The sequence below is a fragment of the Leptopilina heterotoma genome, unplaced genomic scaffold, assembly GCF_015476425.1.
Source record: "Leptopilina heterotoma isolate Lh14 unplaced genomic scaffold, ASM1547642v1 Lhet_114, whole genome shotgun sequence".
In the NCBI taxonomy this organism is placed as follows: domain Eukaryota; kingdom Metazoa; phylum Arthropoda; class Insecta; order Hymenoptera; family Figitidae; genus Leptopilina; species Leptopilina heterotoma.
Window position 1 is genome coordinate 1,410,160 of NW_025110833.1, and position 19,340 is coordinate 1,429,499.

A 19,340-nucleotide genomic window follows, 5' to 3' on the forward strand; every position below is an offset into this window, starting at 1 on the left:
TGCATCACATATTTCTAAAAATTTGTGAGTTTATAACCATTTAGGTGATAAAATCAGAAACAGTAGTGATATACTCAAATGATTGATGTGAAGCATTTAGAATGTAGAATATTAAAAAAAATCTATTTCCGGGCGTTGATAGTTAATTTTTTTTTTGGGAACGGTACCGAGAGTGATGCATTACTCGCTATGTGTATGTCTCTTCTGTTATTCGTCCCATATATATACGTTACATTCATTTATGCTTTCAAATATCGAAACTTTAATAAAACTAACATTTGTTGCTGCCACACTGTGAATGCGAAATTCTATATATAGAAAATCTCTTTTCTTTTCCTGTTTGTCGAATCTTTTTAAATCGAAAGATGTACTTTTATGTGTAAATATATAGTGCGCACATCACATTTTTTACCATTACATTTACAGTATAGCGTTGATGTATACACAAATATACATTAACTACTTGTAAATAAAAAAAAGTAAAAGAAGAGATATTGAAAAGAGGTGGTTGTGATTGAATATAAATTTTACTTTTCGAATGTAAGTGGTATGAACGAAATTCCTGCGATACTAATGGATTTTGGTGTGGGAGAAAAAAGAAATGTAAAATTTAAAAACTGGACTGATAATTTAGAGAACAAAATATTTTTTTCAGTAAATAAATATAATATTTAATGATTATTATTTTTCCATAAGAATTAAGATTTTCAAAAATTTCAAATTCAAAGCTTTTTAAAATTAAACAATTTAAAAAAAAAATGTTATAAAACATGAAGAAATCTATCACTCCGAGTCTTCGACTCGGAGCAATCGATTTCTTCATGTTTTATAATAATTAATTAATTAATTAGTAAAAATGACCGACTGATGAAATAATTATTTTATATTATAAGAATATTGTACCTGAAAGTTCCATTAAACTTTTTTAAAAAAATTAAATATACACAATTTTCAGTTAAAACTTTAAAAGTATTAAAAATTTAAACTTTCAAAAACTATGATTTGAAACCTTTTCAAAATTCAATTTTTTCTAAAAATTCACGCTATAATACTTTCTCTTTTAATTAGAATTAGTAAAATTGTTTACTAATTCGAGTTAGTGACTGAATTTTTGCTTTTAAATTAGTAAATTTTACTATTGAATTAGTAAAAACGAATATTTATTAGTAAAATCTGATAATTCAAAAGCAAAAAGTGAGTCACTAATTCAAATTACAAACCATTTTTACTAATTCAAATTTAGAGAGTTTAATATTTAATTATTATCTAAAATTTTAACTGAAATTCCCATTGAAATCAATTTTTATTAGAAAATTCTACGAGAATTCCATTATTTAAATACAAAAAAAAATTATTCAATAATTGAATGTTTCTTAAAATAATTAATCTCTCATGAAGAATTTTATCAACAAATTTTTAAATAATTAGAATTCGAATTTTAATATAAATTTTTAGAATAATTTCATTTTTCGATAAATTAGATTAAAATTGTATTAAAAATAATTAAATCTCTGTAAAAAAATTTGATTGAATTGAAAACTTTTTGAAAATTGAAATTTTGACAGGAATATTATTAAATTTTTTGAAAATAATTGAATTTTGAAGAAGAATTTTATTATTTATAAAGATAATTGAAATGCTGACGAGAATTTTTTTAAACTTTTGACCATAATTGAATTTCTGCGAAGAGTTTTATTACTTTTGAAAATAATTGAATAATCTTGAGACGAATTTTAATAATATATTTCTTTTTAAATAATTGAATTCTTTTGTGAAATTTTATTGAAATACTAGATATTTAAAATAATTGAATTTTGATATATTACTGACATTAATTTCATTTCTACGAAGAATTTTATTAAAATTATTTTGAAAAAAATTGAATTGGCAAAAAGAATTTCATTAAAATTTTTGAAAATAATTTAATTCTTTTAAGAAATTTAATTAAAAATATATTGGCAATAATACCTATTTGAATTCTAATAAATAAATTGTAGAAAGGCTTTTTAAAATAATTGAATTTCCTTCATGAATTTTAATGAAATTTTTAAGAATAATTATATTTTTTGAGAAATTCCATTAAAATAAATTGTATTAAAAATAATTGAAATTCTGCGATAAGTTTTATTATTTATATGAAAATAATTGAAAACCTATAAAGAATTGTATTGTTCATGAAAATAATTGAATCCTTGTAAAAATTTTATCATTTATGAAAAATAAAAATTGAAATTTTCTAAAATTTTAAATTAAAATCTTTTGAAGTTCGTCTATTTATGAAAATTGTAAATGCAACTTTTTTAAAATTGAATTAATTTTGAAATATTTAAGTAAAATTAGATTTCAAGAACAAACACAATAACTTTAGAAAAGAATAATAAAATTCCATGACTTTTCCAGGTTTTTTCAAGGTTTATAAAATTTCTTGACATTTCCAGGTTTTCCAGGTTTTATTTATAATTATACTGTTTTTTTTGGATTCAATATTTCTAAATTATATAATATTTTATTAAAACCAATTTTACTAATATAGTAATATTTCTAGTAAAATTACTAAGAATTGAAAATAAATTTCAGGTTTAGAAAAATTATGGTAGCAGTAGTAAATATCAATTTCAGTCAGACACAATTGTTATTGAAGCTGCAATGATTTTTGCTATAAGTAGTAATAGGAAGTTTTATTCAGACAAATCAATTTTAAGTCCAATAACTTTGATTATTGCTATCATTTTTTCTATCAGTAGTAAATGTCAGTTATAGCCAGACACATTTATTTTCAGGTTTAGTAACTTTGTTTCCAGTATTAATTGTGTAATTTAAGATTAATTTTTAATTAGGTATCTGAAGTCAAAACCAATTTTTATTAACTATTTAACATACGTAATAATCAATAAAACTTGTTATTTACTTCAGGTAATTAAAAATGAATCGTTAATCGAATAAAAATATCCCTAAATATAACCTATAATATATAATTTAAAATTCTGATGAGGAAAGTAATCATTAAAAATTCATGTTCATTAACTACTAACTCAATCTAAATTTTTTCTACAGTTGAAACTTTCAGCACATAAAATATCCTCCCACTATATAAATAATTAATAAAGTAAAAAAAGAACATAATATATATGTACTATTCTCTGAATTTTCAATATAATAGCTAATAAATGAAATTACATGCATGAGAGGAGATTTTATAAAATTACATGTACATTAAATTCATATAATTTTAGATGAAATTAGCGCACGAATTGTTTAATTATTAACTTCCCCCGTTTACATATTTAGATATTCCATTATATGCACTTTATATGAACGCAGAGTGTAATGGTTGAATAAATCTTGCATTAAAAAGGGTTTCACTTTGAGAAATTCGATCTGGCGTTTGTGAACTGTCGGCTTAAAACTCGTTGTCTATGACTGTATTTATTCATATTCCCTCATCTGTGTGTGTCAGACTGTTAAACTGACAGCTGTCTATAGATTTTACATTTCTATACGTTCACCATTCCAACACACACATATACATCTATAATAATTACTTTTTAACTGCATTCAAAATTGACAGATAATTATTACCACATTGTAGAATTAAACTTAATTAAACTTAAATTGAACTTAAATTTAACATTATCTCTGTTTTCAAATGCACGACAAAACATTAATTGCATTATGAAATAAATTATTTGCAGTAATTAAAATTTTTTTTTCTTTTATAATTCATGTTATTTCGACTTCATATTATTTTTTATAATTTTATTTTTTTTAAATTATATTCAATTAATTAATAAAGTTAATTAACTCTATATTTTCTGCTATGTTGAAATGATTTCATTTTTTTTAATATTTAACTTTAGTTTAATTATATTGAAAAAATTTACTTTTTTATTTATAATATAATTTTTTTATTATTATTAAATTAAGTCAACCAGTAATATGGAGTATTTTATAAAAAAATTGTTACGTGTATTAATTTTTTTGTCGCGCAAAGAAAAAAAAGAGGAGACTGTATGAGAAACACTGTTTATAGATAACGTGCGTTTAGTACACTTGTTCCGCCATATGGGGCTCGTTGAATGATAAGAAATGCCTTTGGTCTCGCGTGTCGCATTATTTTACGTTCTATTTTGAATATTTATAAGGGTTGTCCGTCAGTCGTGAATTTCCATTTCTAGAGTCGCGAGAGACTGTCAGAGTAGATTGGTCAAAAAGAAATATAAACCAGATCCAACAGAAATATTAACCCCCTCACTCTTTCCACCCACCACCCTCTCTCCTTCATCTTTGCTCTTTTATTCACATCCGCAAAGAACAAACTAAAATAGAAAATTCTTTTTTTCGCACAGTAAATATTAATAGTCTAGTCATTTGAATATTTATTCTTCTCTCAAGTGTACCAGTTTTTTATGATTCCTTTAATATAGTGCGAATCTAATAAAAGATGAATACTAAAAATTCATTTTTAAAATTTAAAATTAATAGAGAATATGAAAAAATTGTTTACTTGCTTCTATAAATAATAGAAGTAGTAATTTTTTTCAATTATTCGTATTTTTTAGTATTTATATATTATTTTTCATTATTTTTTCATTATTTTATTTTTATTTGATTTTTATTTTTTTTATTAGATTTTATTTTCTATTTATTATTATATTTTTATTATTTTATTGTCTATTCTTTATTTTATTTATATTATTATTCAATTATTATTTTCTTTCACACTTTCTCTATTTACTTTTTTAATATTTCATCAAATGGACTATTTTTACGGTTTATTATACTTTAGTGTTATTATGGGATATTTAAATTTATTTATATATGAAAAATATTTTTATTAATCTTTTGTTTGTCAAGTTTGATTCTGAGGAGAGAAATTTTTTCAGTCGTATTCGACTGCTTGTGTTATTTTCTGTGAAAACATTCGTCTCTATCAAGAAGTTATCCATCGTTCTCTATACAACACGATTGTACGTGACCACTCGAGATTTTATTTTCAGGGAATGATACTTAAAAACCCAGAGGTACAAGGACTTTATTCTCGATTCTCATCGTTAATACAAAGCGTTATTTTTCAAAAATTTCGATAACTGTTGTTTTAATAATAATAACAACAAAAATAAGTAATAATGATAGTAAAAATAATAATAGCAATAAAAATTTAAAAAAAAAATAGAAATAATAATAATTAATATGCTAAAAATTCCAGTAGAGAAAGAATAGTTTTAGTCAGAAAAAACAATAGACATCTAGTTTCAGTAGAAAAATACAGTTTCTGTCAGACAAAGAATTTCTCAAGTAATTTTGCTATCAGTGGTACAAGTAACTAATAGTCAAACAGTTGAAATCGGAATTTTAATTCAGTAGTAAACTACAGTTATAGTCAGACTAAAATCTAAATTATTTTACTTTTAGTGTCAGTAGGCAAAACAATTTTGTAGTTAGACAAAGCAATTTAGAGCCAATTTTGCTTTTACAAATGTAAAAAAAACACTTTTCGTCAACCGAACAATAAAAAATTTTCCCCCAATTTTAATAACTCCCAGTAGCAATAAAAGAATCTCACTGTTGAAAATTACCCCCGCCTATAAAAATATCTAATTAAATCATTTTATTTATGATCCTGTTAACCCCTCGATTTGGCATTTCAACCATTTTGATAAATGAAAATAATAATTACAGTACGAAGAGAGAAAAAAAAGAAAGGGTATTTCATAAAGGCAAATGATGATGATGATAATAGTAATAATAATAAGAAGAATAATAATAATTTCAAAACCCATATTGCTTTTTTTCGCACATTACTTTCGCCTGTATAGTATATACATATACATGTATAGATTGCGTGAGGGCTGAATCAGGGATCATTCGTCAAAATTATTCACGGTCACGATATCAACGGTTATGGAGAGGGAAACCTGAATGCCGACCCATTCTCCACTTCTAAAGCCCTGCAGGGTGCAACTTTGTGTGCGAAGTGATTAAATTCCGTATGGAAACTCATGATGCAGTAAGGGTGTGTTTTGGCTATATGGTGTTTGTTACCCTTATACGCAACAGTGGCGCATACCATTCAATTTTCAACACTCAACTATCTAATAATCACACAAATCAAAAATTTAAATAATTAACATATTTTTCTTCACGCGGTGCGAAAAACGAGGGAGATAAAATTTAATTTCTAACTTTTATTGTAAGTTTTATTTTTTAATTTTAACTCCCTTCTTTGGTTGCTATTTGCTCCCAAAGTGTTTTACAGTGCACTTTACTTCATAAAGCGGATAAAAATATTAAAGCACTCAGAAAATTATTTTATAATAAATAACCAAATAAATTTTATTATTTTATTTTAATGTTTTATAATTATTATTCTCTTATTTATTTATTATTATTATTATTATTATTATTATTATTATTATTATTATTATTATTATTATTATTATTATTATTATTATTATTATTATTATTATTATTATTATTATTATTATTATTATTATTATTATTATTATTATTATTATTAATATTATTTTGTTTGAATCAGAAAAAAATTTATTTGATTTAAATAACTGATAGCTTTACTATTATCAAATAAATAATTACTTTAAACAAACAATTTTTATTCAAGTCAATTAAATTGTATTTGAAGCAATAGTTTCAATATCTGAAGCAAATAACATTTTACTGACTCAAATCAAAATTAGTTGATTCAAGTAAATATTTATTTGACAATTAATAAATAATCGATTATTTGAATCAAATAAATTTTTCTCAGTGTATTTAACTGAACAATATTCTTAATTCAAAGAAATAATTTTTTTAAACGCAACAAGCACATTTAAATAAAAATTTACTTTCAAGTAACAAAATTTCACTATTACAAAAATGTACCAAATTTATTTTTGAATGAACCAAACTGGTTCAATGTAACAAATAAAATAGCTTAATTCATCAGTTTTGTTAAGTTAAGTTAATAAATTAATAAGAAAATAAGAAAAATAATAATAAAAAATAGAAACAAATAATAAAAACCATATATAATTAATAAATGTAAAATAATAAATAATTAAATATGTTTATAAACATTTTCCCTGACTGAAAGTCTTCAAAACGGAAAATTTCCAACAAAATTTATTTTATTTAAATTTAAATAAACAATTACTTGTCTATTATCAAATAAATATTTATTAGCATAAAGTAATTTTTATTTAAGTAAATAAAATAATGTTCACCTCAAATACTAAAATTATTAATTTAAATACAATTTTGTTTGATTTAAATAAAAATTATTTGATTCAGGTAAAAAATATTTGATTCAAACAAAACTCATTTAATTCAAGTATAAATTATTTGATTCATGTTAAAAATTATTTATTTCAATTAAAAATTATTTATTTCAATTAAAAATTATCTGATTCAAGTAAATATTTATTTAATAATGAACAACGAATAGATTATTTGAATCAATCAAATTTTCTTCTTTAGTCTAAAATTAAAATTGCGTCGAAATATTATTTTTTTGGAATTGAAGAAATTGAAGAATTGAAAAAAAATTCTAATTTTTCGAATCAAGATACACAGATAGAAATGAAAAGAAAAATATTTCTTCTTTAGTCCAAAATCAAAACTGAGTCGAAATATTATTTTTCTTTGAAAATTGAAGAAATTGAAGAATTCAGGAAGGAAATTGAAGAAAAATTCCAATTTTTCGAATTAAGCTACAAAGATTGAAAGGAAAAGAAAAATATTTCTTTTTCAAAAAACAATTTTTCTTTTACGTGGGAAATTAGTGAGTAAAATTTTTTTTAAAACCTCAATGTCGAGTGTGTATGTGTGTGTGTGGGTGTGTTGATAGATGCTTTTGGTTTTAGAGATACAAGCGTGACGGAGCATATAGGCTTCATTGCAACAATGTAATCTCTCGAAGCTTTCAAGGTTTGTGAATGGATCCACCTGCCCGCTATGTTATTGCCCATGACGTCACGGGTCATAGTTCGTCAATTACTCGACAACCCGGATTTAAAGCAGCCTGCACAATTTTGACATGACAATGCATTGTTCCATTTGTATGAGTATGTATGTGTGTGTGGCTTTACGCTAATTGTCATTTTCGTTTAAAATAATCTCCCCACCTCTAATGTGACCAGAAAAAAGAGCCTTCATAACACTGTCAACTAAAATCCCGAAAAAAATTGTCACTATTTTCGTTTTTCCCCAGGGGTGCAATTTTGTATTTTTATTTCAAATTTGACTTTTAATTTGTCTTCTACGTGTCTTTGAGATTATTATTGTTTATTATTATTTTTTTTTTATATTTTCATTATTTATTAATATTATTATCAACGCTCTGTATTAAGATTGAAAAATTAAACTTATTGAAAAATTAAACTTTTTATTTGATTTTAAAAAGGATAAAGAATGGGTAAATTATGCATGTTAACGTGGCTGCGGGTAAATCCATTTGTTCAGGGTCCCTAAGGTTCTGAGTTCGATCCCACATTCATAAAAATAATTTTTTTTCTTAGATTTTAATCCAAAGTGTACAATAATTATTTAATTAACTATTAATAATATATTCTTCCAGATAAATATTTATAACTACAAATATTTAACAAATATTTAAAGATTTACTTATTTAATACGAAAATATATTATACGTAAATAGGTAAAATAAAAGTTTATGTCAAAAAAGTCTAAATAGATGAAAATTTGCAGAAAAAAACACGAAATTCAATAGAGAACAAAAAAAGTAAAAATAAGAAAAATCAATTTACGAAATACCGGAACCATAAGAGAAATTGATGAGTGAGAAGAGATCGTTATCTATATATAGTGTTGCATTTTGAATAATTCAAACGATGGCAACTATAATTGTGTTTATGCAAATTTTTTGACGGGAAAAGGGGTTCTCTCGAATGTTGATTTCCCAAGGATGTGCACACGCGTTGATAAGAATAAAAAAGGGTGCGACGGAGATAACTGAAAATGATTGAATTCATTATGGCACTTGGAATGTTGTCGACTTTGATTATCTTCGACAATTTTCTCCTCACCATGCAATAATAATAATAATAATAATAATAATAATAATGAAAATAAGGGGTGGGAAATGGAATTTTCTTTTTTCATTAGTCGTTTCTATACGTGTATATACATAAAGAGGGGGAAAATTTTTTCTTTTAGAGAATTTATAACGTTAGATAAATGTTTAGATTATATTTCAATGATTAATTGATTAAAAACATTGAAAGAGGGAAGAGCTACAGAGAGGAAAGGGTGCCACTTTTCTATTCTCAGCACTTTAAATTTCAAGCATATGCACATCATCCCTTTCTGTTTTATATAATATGGACAAGCAAGATTCCCTGCGATTAAAGCCAAACATCACCTCGATGGGATTATCTAAATTGGTTCACGAAATGAATTAACGCTTCTCATCGGCTGCAACTTCCCCCCCCCCCCCTCTCGATTTCTCCCTCTACTAACTTTAATTCATCTTTAATCTAAAGGGCCAATTGAATACTAAATATTTTATAGTACTTAATTAGAATTCTCATTATAGAAAAATATTCCCAAAGTAACAGAATTTTTAATAAGATTATAATTTTCAGTAGAGAAAGAATAGTTTTATAGACAGACAAAAAAGTACTAAACAGTTTTTGGTATAATAAGATAGACTTTTTAATTTTTATGTCAGCAGAAAAATACAGTTTCTGTCAGACAAAGAATTTATAAACCTAATTTTGCCATCAGTGATACAAGTAACTAATAGTCAGACATTTGAAATCGGAATTTTAATTCAGTAGTAAACTATAGTTATAGTCAGACTAAAAGTTCAAAGTATAGTTACAGTCAGATCTAAACTTTTTTATAAAGATCAAAGTTCATTCAGAATAAGTAGTAAAAGACAATTTCAATCAGACATAATATTCTTAATGTATTTTTGTTATTAATAAGAAAATTGCAGTCAAACCTTAAATTTTCATTTAATACTTTTTTTAGTAGTAAAAGAAAGTTTTAGTTTTTATTCTTTATTTCTTTGTAAACTTTATGACAGTAGAATAAGCAAACTTCAGTCAGACAAAACATATCAGGAAAGTTTAATAAATGATTTTAGTCAATAGTGGGCTAACAGTAAAATTTACTATTTTTGGAGTGTATTTTCCAAAATAAGAACTATTATACTTTTTCATAATTTGACCCTAAATAATAATTTAAATTTAGTTTTAATAGTAGAAGTTAATTCTTATGTAAAATTTTTATCAGTAGAAATATACAGTTTTAGTCAGACAAAGAATTTATAACGTAATTTTGCTAACAGCAGTACAAGTAAATAATAGTCAGAGATTTGAAAATGTCGCAATTTTAATTCAGTATACTGAAAAAAAAATTTAATTGATTCAAATAACCTATTAATTGACTATTATCAATTAAATATTTAATTGAATCAAATAATATTTATTGGTGTCAATTAAATGGTATTTGAACCAACAATTTCAGTATTTGAATAAAGTACCATTTAATTGACTCCAATAAATATTATTTGATTCAATTAAATATTTAATTGGATAATAGTCAATTAATCGGTTATTTGAATCAATTAAATTTTTTTTCAGTGTAGTAAACTACAGTTATAGTCAGACTAGAAATTCAAATTACTGTTCTTTTGGTGTCAGTAGGAAAAGCAAATTTTAGCTAGACAAAAAATTTTTAGAACGAATTTTGATATCACAAATGTCATTCAAACTAATACTTTCCAATTTAATGTTTTTTTATTAATATTTTTTACCACTAGTACAACAAACATTAATTTAACTAGACAAAAATTGCCAACTATTACAATTTTTGAGTTAGTAGAAAAGTACAGCCGCTGTCAGATGAAGAATTTCTAATCTAATCAGTACACGGAGAGAAGAGTTGCAGTAAATGTGACAGAACGCGTTTAGTAAATCATTTAGTGCACCGGTTAGTGGCGCCAACTGTATGTTTAGTATAATACACTACGACACCTCTCTGTTTAGTAGAATATACTGTTTGCTCAGTGTATCTTACTATCTTACTAAACAGTGCAGTAGATGGCACTGTCTGTACCGTCAGTCCAAACCTAATGATTCTGTTTAGTAGATTTAACTGCCATGTCAGTAGAATCTACTACGCCCTTCTCTCCGTGTAGTAAAATCCACTTTAAGTCAGACAAAGTAATTCAAAGGGAATGTGAATTCTTATAAGTGAAAGTGACTTAACGTCATACTATCCAAATTTTTACTTTGTCACAATGACGAAGGACAGTTTTTTCCTGACAAAAAATTGCAGTGTCAGTAATAAAAATCATTTTTGATAGACAGATTCTACAGAATTTTTTTCTATTAGTCAGAGCTCTAAATTATTTTATGCATTAGTAGCAACGTACATTTTTAGCCAGACAATACTTCCAGAAAAATCAGGTTTCAGTGGAAAAAATTGTTTGAGTCAGCCAAGGAAATTAAGAAAATTTTACCTTAAGTAGTAATTGGGGCATTCCACGCCAAGTCGGACACCTTTTGACTTTTGCATCTCCGATTTTTTTCAAATATTTTTTTTCTTTTAGTGCTGGTTGAAAGGAACTTCCATGATTTTTTTCAAATTTTTTCATGAAGTAATTTAAGAGATCTGGGTTTTTGAAAAATCACGTTTTTTACATAAATTTTTTTTTTAAATGCTTATAACTCGGCCAAAAATTGATCAAATTTGACGTTCGATATATGAAAATTTTTGTTTTTACACGTAGTTTTTGATAAAAATATTTTTAAAAAAATTTTTTTTAATTTACCAAAAAAATTTTAAATTTTAAAAATAAAATTTAATTTTTAAGAATGTATGTATCGATCGATTTTTTTCAAAATTTTTTGTAAGAAACTGGTACTAAATTAAGAATTTTTAATCCTTGTCTGATTGTGGGCAAACGATGGGATCTATTTATTTTGTAATTTTTAATTTTTGTATACGCAGTGAAAACGGTAGGTAGCCAAATGCGTAACTTGACATTTGACCAAATCACGCAAATTTTTCAAACCAAAACTGTTTTCAGACTGAGTCTCTCCGAACTTAACCTTCTTACTGTTTAAAAAAGTGATTTGATCAAATTGCAAGTTAGGCATTTGGCTACCTACCGTTTTACAAAAATTAAAAATTTGAAAATAAATAGATCCCATCGTTTGCCCACAATCAGACAAGGATTAAAAATTCTTAATTTAGTACCAGTTTCTTACAAAAAATTTTGAAAAAAATCGATCGATACATACATTCTTAAAAATTAAATTTTATTTTTAAAATTTAAAATTTTTTTGGTAAATTAAAAAAAAAAATTTTTTTAATATTTTTATCAAAAACTACGTGTAAAAACAAAAATTTTCATATATCGAACGTCAAATTTGATCAATTTTTGGCCGAGTTATAAGCATTTTAAAAAAAAATTTATGTAAAAAACGTGATTTTTCAAAAACCTGTATCTCTTAAATTACTTCATGAAAAAATTTGAAAAAAATCATGGAAGTTCCTTTCAACCAGCACTAAAAGAAAAAAAATATTTGAAAAAAATCGGAGATGCAAAAGTCAAAAGGTGTCCGACTTGGCGTGGAATGCCCCAATTGTAAGTTACATTCGAATATTAATTTTTGTTTTTTTTTAAATCAGTAGTAAAATCCACTTTATGTCAGACAAAGTAATTCGAAGGAAATTGTACCTAAATTCTAACAAGTTAAAACGTCATACTATCCAAATTTTTATTTTCTACCAGTAACAAAGGTCAGTTTTATCCAAAACAAAAGTTTTCAGTATCAGTAGTGTAAGACAGTTTCAGTCAGACAGTTTCTAAGATATTTTTTCAATTTTCCCCAGACCTCTAAATTCTCTTATTTTTTAATGTAATTATTTATCCAGACACTATTTTTCAAACATCTGGTTTCAATAGAAAAAAAAAAGTTTTCGTCAGCCACGGAATTTATAAAAATTTTAATATTAGTTGAAATTGTAACTTATATTCACATATTAATTTTTGTTTTTTTAATCAGTAGTAAAATTCACTTTAAGCCAGACAAATTAATTCAAAGGGTATGTGGATTCTAACAAGTTAAAGTAACTTAACGTCATACTATCAAAATTTGTTTGGATCAGTAATAAAGTACAATTTGACCCAGACAAAAGTTTTCATTATCAGTAATGTAAGTCAGTTTTAGTCAGACAGTTTCTAGGGTATTTTTTCGATTTTCACAGACCTCTAAATTTTTCGCTAAAATGTTTCAAAAAAAATGTTTTCAATAAAAATGTCCAACACTGCATTCTATTCAAAAATTTCTTTTATGAATAAAAATTCAATTAAATACAGAAACAAGTGATAAATTCAAATATAAAAAAATCCGAATGAGTCTATTTACTTCAGGATATCAGTACATAGTCTGATAAAAAAAACTTGCTATCGAATTGAATTGCATTGGATGACAGTAATTTACAGAAGCTCGGCGTCACTTTTACTACTCGTTTTGTTTTCTTTTTTTTTTTTGTTTTTTTGTTTTTTTCTATCAGAGATTTTTACGGGAATCCATTACCCAGAGATGGTGTAACCCGGACCATCTCCGAGGCCGACTCGTCACTGGCGCCACTTTATGACCAAAGAGTCATTTATAATTCGCGGTGTAGGACTGTGATTTTTCACTTTTATCGCATTTTTGTTACAACCCTCTCTGATTCAGTGTATGCTACGGACAGGCAAAGAATAATACACGAAAGAACGTTGGGAAAATTAATTATTACTCACTGGATAGTCGAGAGAGAGGTTGAGAGAGTTCATAGACTAGAACGCAGTACATTTGTCTTTCTCAAATGAAAATGTACTTAATGTTCTCGAAATTTTGTGTCACTATTCGAAAAATAAAAACCGTTGCCATTTAAGAATAAAATTAAAATACGAAACTAACGATCGAAATTTTAAAAAAAAATATTATTTATGTCATATTTATTGACCAGCTATGCTAAATAACCTTGGTCACAAGTAAATAAAGTCCTTATTATTACCCTAGAGTAGTAATGAACACTTTATTTACCAACTATGCTATATCACCTTCCTCACAGGTAAATACTCATTATTACCCTAGAATAATAATGGTCACTTTATTGAATAGTTATGCTGTGTGACCTTTCTCATCGGTAAGAAAAATTATTACCCAAGGGTAATAATGGGCATTTTATTAACCAACTGGGCTACATGAATCCAGAGTTGAATAAAAAATGTTTTAAATAAAAAATTTAAATATTTACCATCGATGAAAATGGATGACGCCCGATTGGAATCCTTCCAAATTCGAAGAACACAACACATTCACTAAATTTATTTTTATACTTTTAAACGCGCACTGATTCCAGAATGATTGATAAATTATTTAAGTGTTTTAGGTTGCAACAAATTACTCGTGACGTTGGAATCTAACAGGCAATATTTTTTAATCTATAAAATTATTACTTTCAAAGCAACCAAAATAAAAAAAAATTTTTACAGAAATTATCAAAGCATGCTTTTTCATTTTTTGTATTTTAAACTATTTTTCTAAACCATCAATTGTATTTCAATAGAAATTTTCAATATTTCTTAAAAAAGGTTTTAACTTCAATTAAATTAATATTTTTTAAAAATAAATTCAGGCTTCGCATCATCTACAAAAAGCAACTACTTACTACTTTTTTACTATTTGCTACTGTTTGGATAATTTGTTTTAAATTTGTGACACTAAAAACTTATTTTTTCTTTTTTTTAAATATTTTTAACCCGCTAATAGTTAAAATAATGAAATTAAAATGTGACGTGCTCCCAAGAAAGGAACCTAAGTTGCAAAACATTTTAGGTTATGTTTATAATTTCTGACGTAAAAATACAAAAAAAGAATAAAATAACAATTACAAATTATTAATGTTTCAGTCTTCATTGCATTTAAAATATTCAATAAAAAATGTTTTCAAATTTATATAATTAAAAAGAGGCTTTTAATCAAGATAAATCTAACACAAACATAACCATTAAATTTTTTGCTTCTTCAGGGTGTCTAACAAGGATTGAGAAAATAATTCCCTGACTTTTCCCTGGCTTTTTCCCTGACTTTTTACTAATTTTATTTCTGCTTTCTAGGGACAAAAATATGGTAACTGACATATATTTAACAATAAATTAAAATCTAAAAAAAAAATTAACTAAAATTATCAAAAATTCGAAAAACCGAATTTCTTAAAATTCAACATTTTTTCTTCTCTTTTATGTCATTTAGCTTCACTATTTTTGGGCTCTTCAAAAACACTTTACTTATTTAATAGTCTTCACCCTTTGATAAAAAATTTAAAATTATTAAATATTTAAAATTATTCAAAAAACCGAATTTCTTTAAAATTTAACATAGAAAGAAACGATAATAAAAATCTTCTAAGTTTAGTTAGATTAAACAAATTTTTTACTCACAAAAATTTTAATTTTCGTATAAATTTTTAGAAATTTCCCTGCCTTTCTTAGGTACTTTTATTTGGAGCTTGTCACATATTTGTTTTCTTCAAAATAATCTTAAATTCAGGAATCACCTATTCACATCGTTTCATTAATATATAAAAATTGTGTTACTAAACTTTATTAATCCCAATTAATATTATAATCTTGTCAAATTTTAATCCATTCAAATTTCAAAAACTATAAAAATTTTAAGAGTGGACAAAAAATTGCAATTTAAAATTACATTAAAAAAATAATAATTATTTTACAAGTTAATTAGTTTTATCTTACATTTTTAGCACTTTTTTTGGAAAAATTATTCCTTTCATTCTATTAGAATAACAAATATACTGGAGTGATTACTGCAACATTATTTTTGAGTTAGACTTTTATTGACATTTTTTATGAATTTTGACTTTTAGAGTTGTCACGGGACAGTAAAATAAGAAAAGTAGGGAAATTTTATCAAAAGTAGTAGAAAAGTAGTAGTAATTGTAGTAGAAAAATATCAAATTATTGAAAAACTCAAATTTATCTTTGAATTTTCTTCTCACTTTAAAAACTTTACAAACAGAAAAGAGTGCCACAGTTGCAATTTTTAGAAAGATTCAATTACTTTATCAGTTATTTATTTTTGTATTTACATAACTAAATTTTCCTAAAATTATCTGATAAGAATTGATTTAAAATAGAATTTTAACTTAAATTTTAGAAAATAATTGAATATTAGCTTTATAAGTTTGTTTCAGAAATAATTAAATTTCAACAGGCTTTTAAAATTTTAATTTTAATTTTAATTTTTAATTAAAAATTTTAATTGCTGTAAAAACATAATTTAAATATTTATTTTAAAAATAATTAACTTATATTCCAAGAAACTTATTAGTTTTAAATAATTTTATTTAGAAACTTTTAAAAATAGAATTTCGAAAAAATTGCCTTTGTAATTTTTTAGAATTAAGTTTCAAAACGTTTAACATTAAAATTATTTAAAATTTCAATTCCAATTCAATCAAAAATAAATAACAATAAGAATTTTAATCTTTATTTAGCAAAAAATTTTATTGAAGTTTTGAATAATTTAATTTAGAAATTCTAAAGAAAATAAACTTTTTAAAAAATTGTAATTAAAATTTTTTGTAATCATTTAAATACTCAAAAATAATTTTAATTGAAACATTTGAAAATTTTGTCAAATTTCACTGAAACAAATTTTAAATTTTAAAGAAATTAATTTTTTTTACTTTTCAAAATTATTTTGAAATATAATCGTACTTTTGAAAAATTTGGAAAATAATTGCTAAACAATTTAGAATTGCAGTTATTACTAGTATAAAGAGAAGTTAATATTCTTTCTGTGAATCAGGAAAATTCATAATGAAATTTACTACTTTATTTAAATTTAATTAACGAGTGCGAAGCCTGATAATTAAATACTAATTAATATTTTCCAAATATTACTGTAAAGAATTTAACAATTAGCTAATTTTCATTAGAATTAGATTAATTAGAATTAGTTAGAATTAAAGTTCTCAAATAATAGAATTTAAATTACTGATTTTGTCAAGAACAAAATTTACCTTTTTAGGTAAAAGCAAAACTGTTGTAATCATCTTTCAAGTATAGTAAATTATATCAAAATAAAAAACCACGATGAAAATTTAACAGAACCAACTAGTCACTCATAATTTGTAACATGTCCACAACACTGATTAATTAGAAACCACTTTAAAAGTTCATTAACTTTCAAAAAAACTAACTAAACAAGACATAAATCAAGCAAAACGGTTTAAGAACGCGCACAGACTCTAAACTTTCTCTAAGTTGGCCCTTAAAAAAACAAATAATTGTGTAGTAACAGTAATAATAAACTAAAACAATCTTATTTAAATATTATAACAACCATGTGAAAAAGTTACCAACAATTTACCTGGAGTAAAAATAAAAACCAACAAATTTCAGAAAGTGATTCCCGGTAATTTTTTCCATTGGGCATTATAATGCATATAATTCTTATATTTTTATAAGATATATTTACTTTTAATTTAATTTAATTTAATTTAATTCTATTTAATTGTGAATTCAAACAAATAAATTAACTTTTTTAGTAATAAAAATAAAATTAGAAGAATGCTTACAATTTCGATGGATCGCCTCCAGCAAAGACAACGATTCCCAGTTAAGTGACAATGATCTTCGAGTCAATCGTCCTCAGAGATCCCTTCTATAATAATTAATCGAAATATAAGAATTCCGAAAACAACAATTTGTTGTAAGAAGACCGAGGCCTCATGACTCAAATTTCTCGTTACTGGGATTTGAAATTTCGCGACCGAAAAGTGACAAACGGAGGAGGAATCTGAAAATCAAAGTATATAATTTTATCAATTTTAGAAAAAAATTATTGAAATTTCAAGAGGAAAAAATTAATACTACACATATAAATATTATGCAAAAAAAATATAATAATGAAATTAAGTACCTATAACAATTATTTACAAATAATGAGTATTGTGTACGAATAATAAGCCTTATAAATGTGCACATAAAATCACAATTTTTTCTTGACAAAATAAAAAAAATTTCTAATTCACATTTATTTAAACATTTTAAACACAACTTATTAAAATTAAAAATTTAAAGTTTAAATAGTATAACAATATTTTTTACCTACGTAAATTTCTATACAATGCTAAACAACAATAATAAAATAAAATTCAAAATTTCATTTTACTAAATATCTTGATTGAATTCTGTAAATTTTTTCAAAAAACAATTTAGAATTATTAATACTTTTCGCCCACGAAATAATAATTTTGTTAAGTATCTATTATTTAATAAGCAGATTTAAAAAAGATACTCTTTTGATACTTTTTACGAAATTTTGTAGAAAAAAAAGTTTCTTTTGATTTTAACAGGAAATTAAAATTTGGTTAAAGTATTTACTTTAAAGATAAATTAATTTATTTCCACAATAATATATTTAATTAAAAAAAGTTTATGAGGGATAAAATGGTTGTTTACTTTCTCAACTTGAGAACGCCAAGGTCATCACTAGGTGGCGTGAAATTTAATTTTATCAACTGAACTGACATCTAGCGGTGACCTTGGCGTTCTCAAGTGAAGAGTAGCATCTCCATATTGAATCTCAAGATGTTTGTAATTTTACAATTATTATTTATGATCAAAATCCAGAAAATTTATAGATTTCTAGATCAGAAATCCAGAAACTTTTCTTAACAATTAAGAAAAATGGATTTGAATTTTGAATTCACTTTAATTTGCTATTTTTATCTTCTAATTTTTAAGGTTTGTCTTTACTTTTTAGTGACACTAACACAGTTTTTAAAGATATCAAATTGAGATAAAAAAAACCCCTCAAAAACGTTACATCGCAATAATTTTGATACGTTTTTTGTCTCAATTTGATATTCTTAGACAAACTATGAAAAATTAAAAAAAAATAAGAAAAAATAATATATCAAACTGCACTCACCAAATCCATGAAATGCCAGGAACAAAATCGATCCCATCAAAACGAAACTCCTGTAGACGATGTTGATTTTCCAAATCCAATGGAATAATAACCAAAGAAAGAATGTCCCAAATGGACTCCATAAATAAAGAAATCTGCAACATATGAAGAATAATTATTAAAAATGTAATCTTAGATGCAATAAATTAAAACTAAAGAAAAGCAAGAAAAAATTACAATTTTAACTTTAGCATAAATTTAAGGGGGAAGGTAAAGTTAATTCGGTGAAAAAAGGCATGTTTTAAGAATTTTTTTTCTCGATGCAAAGGGTTTTGATTTATTATACCAATTTCCATAAAATAGGGAAAA

The 19,340-nt window shown here is 24.5% G+C and overlaps 1 long non-coding RNA gene across 1 annotated transcript in view; it reads right to left on the minus strand.

Annotated features, from left to right (window-relative positions):
* The window catches only part of LOC122508298, a 73,218-nt gene extending 55,372 nt beyond the window's left edge, over positions 1-17,846 (minus strand). The window contains exons 1-3 of the long non-coding RNA XR_006302210.1: positions 17,635-17,846; positions 17,077-17,326; positions 14,287-14,451 (exon numbers count right to left, since the gene is read on the minus strand). This is a non-coding gene — a long non-coding RNA (uncharacterized LOC122508298). The remainder of the gene's footprint in view (positions 1-14,286; positions 14,452-17,076; positions 17,327-17,634) is intronic.
* Between the last annotated feature and the right edge of the window lie 1,494 nt (positions 17,847-19,340).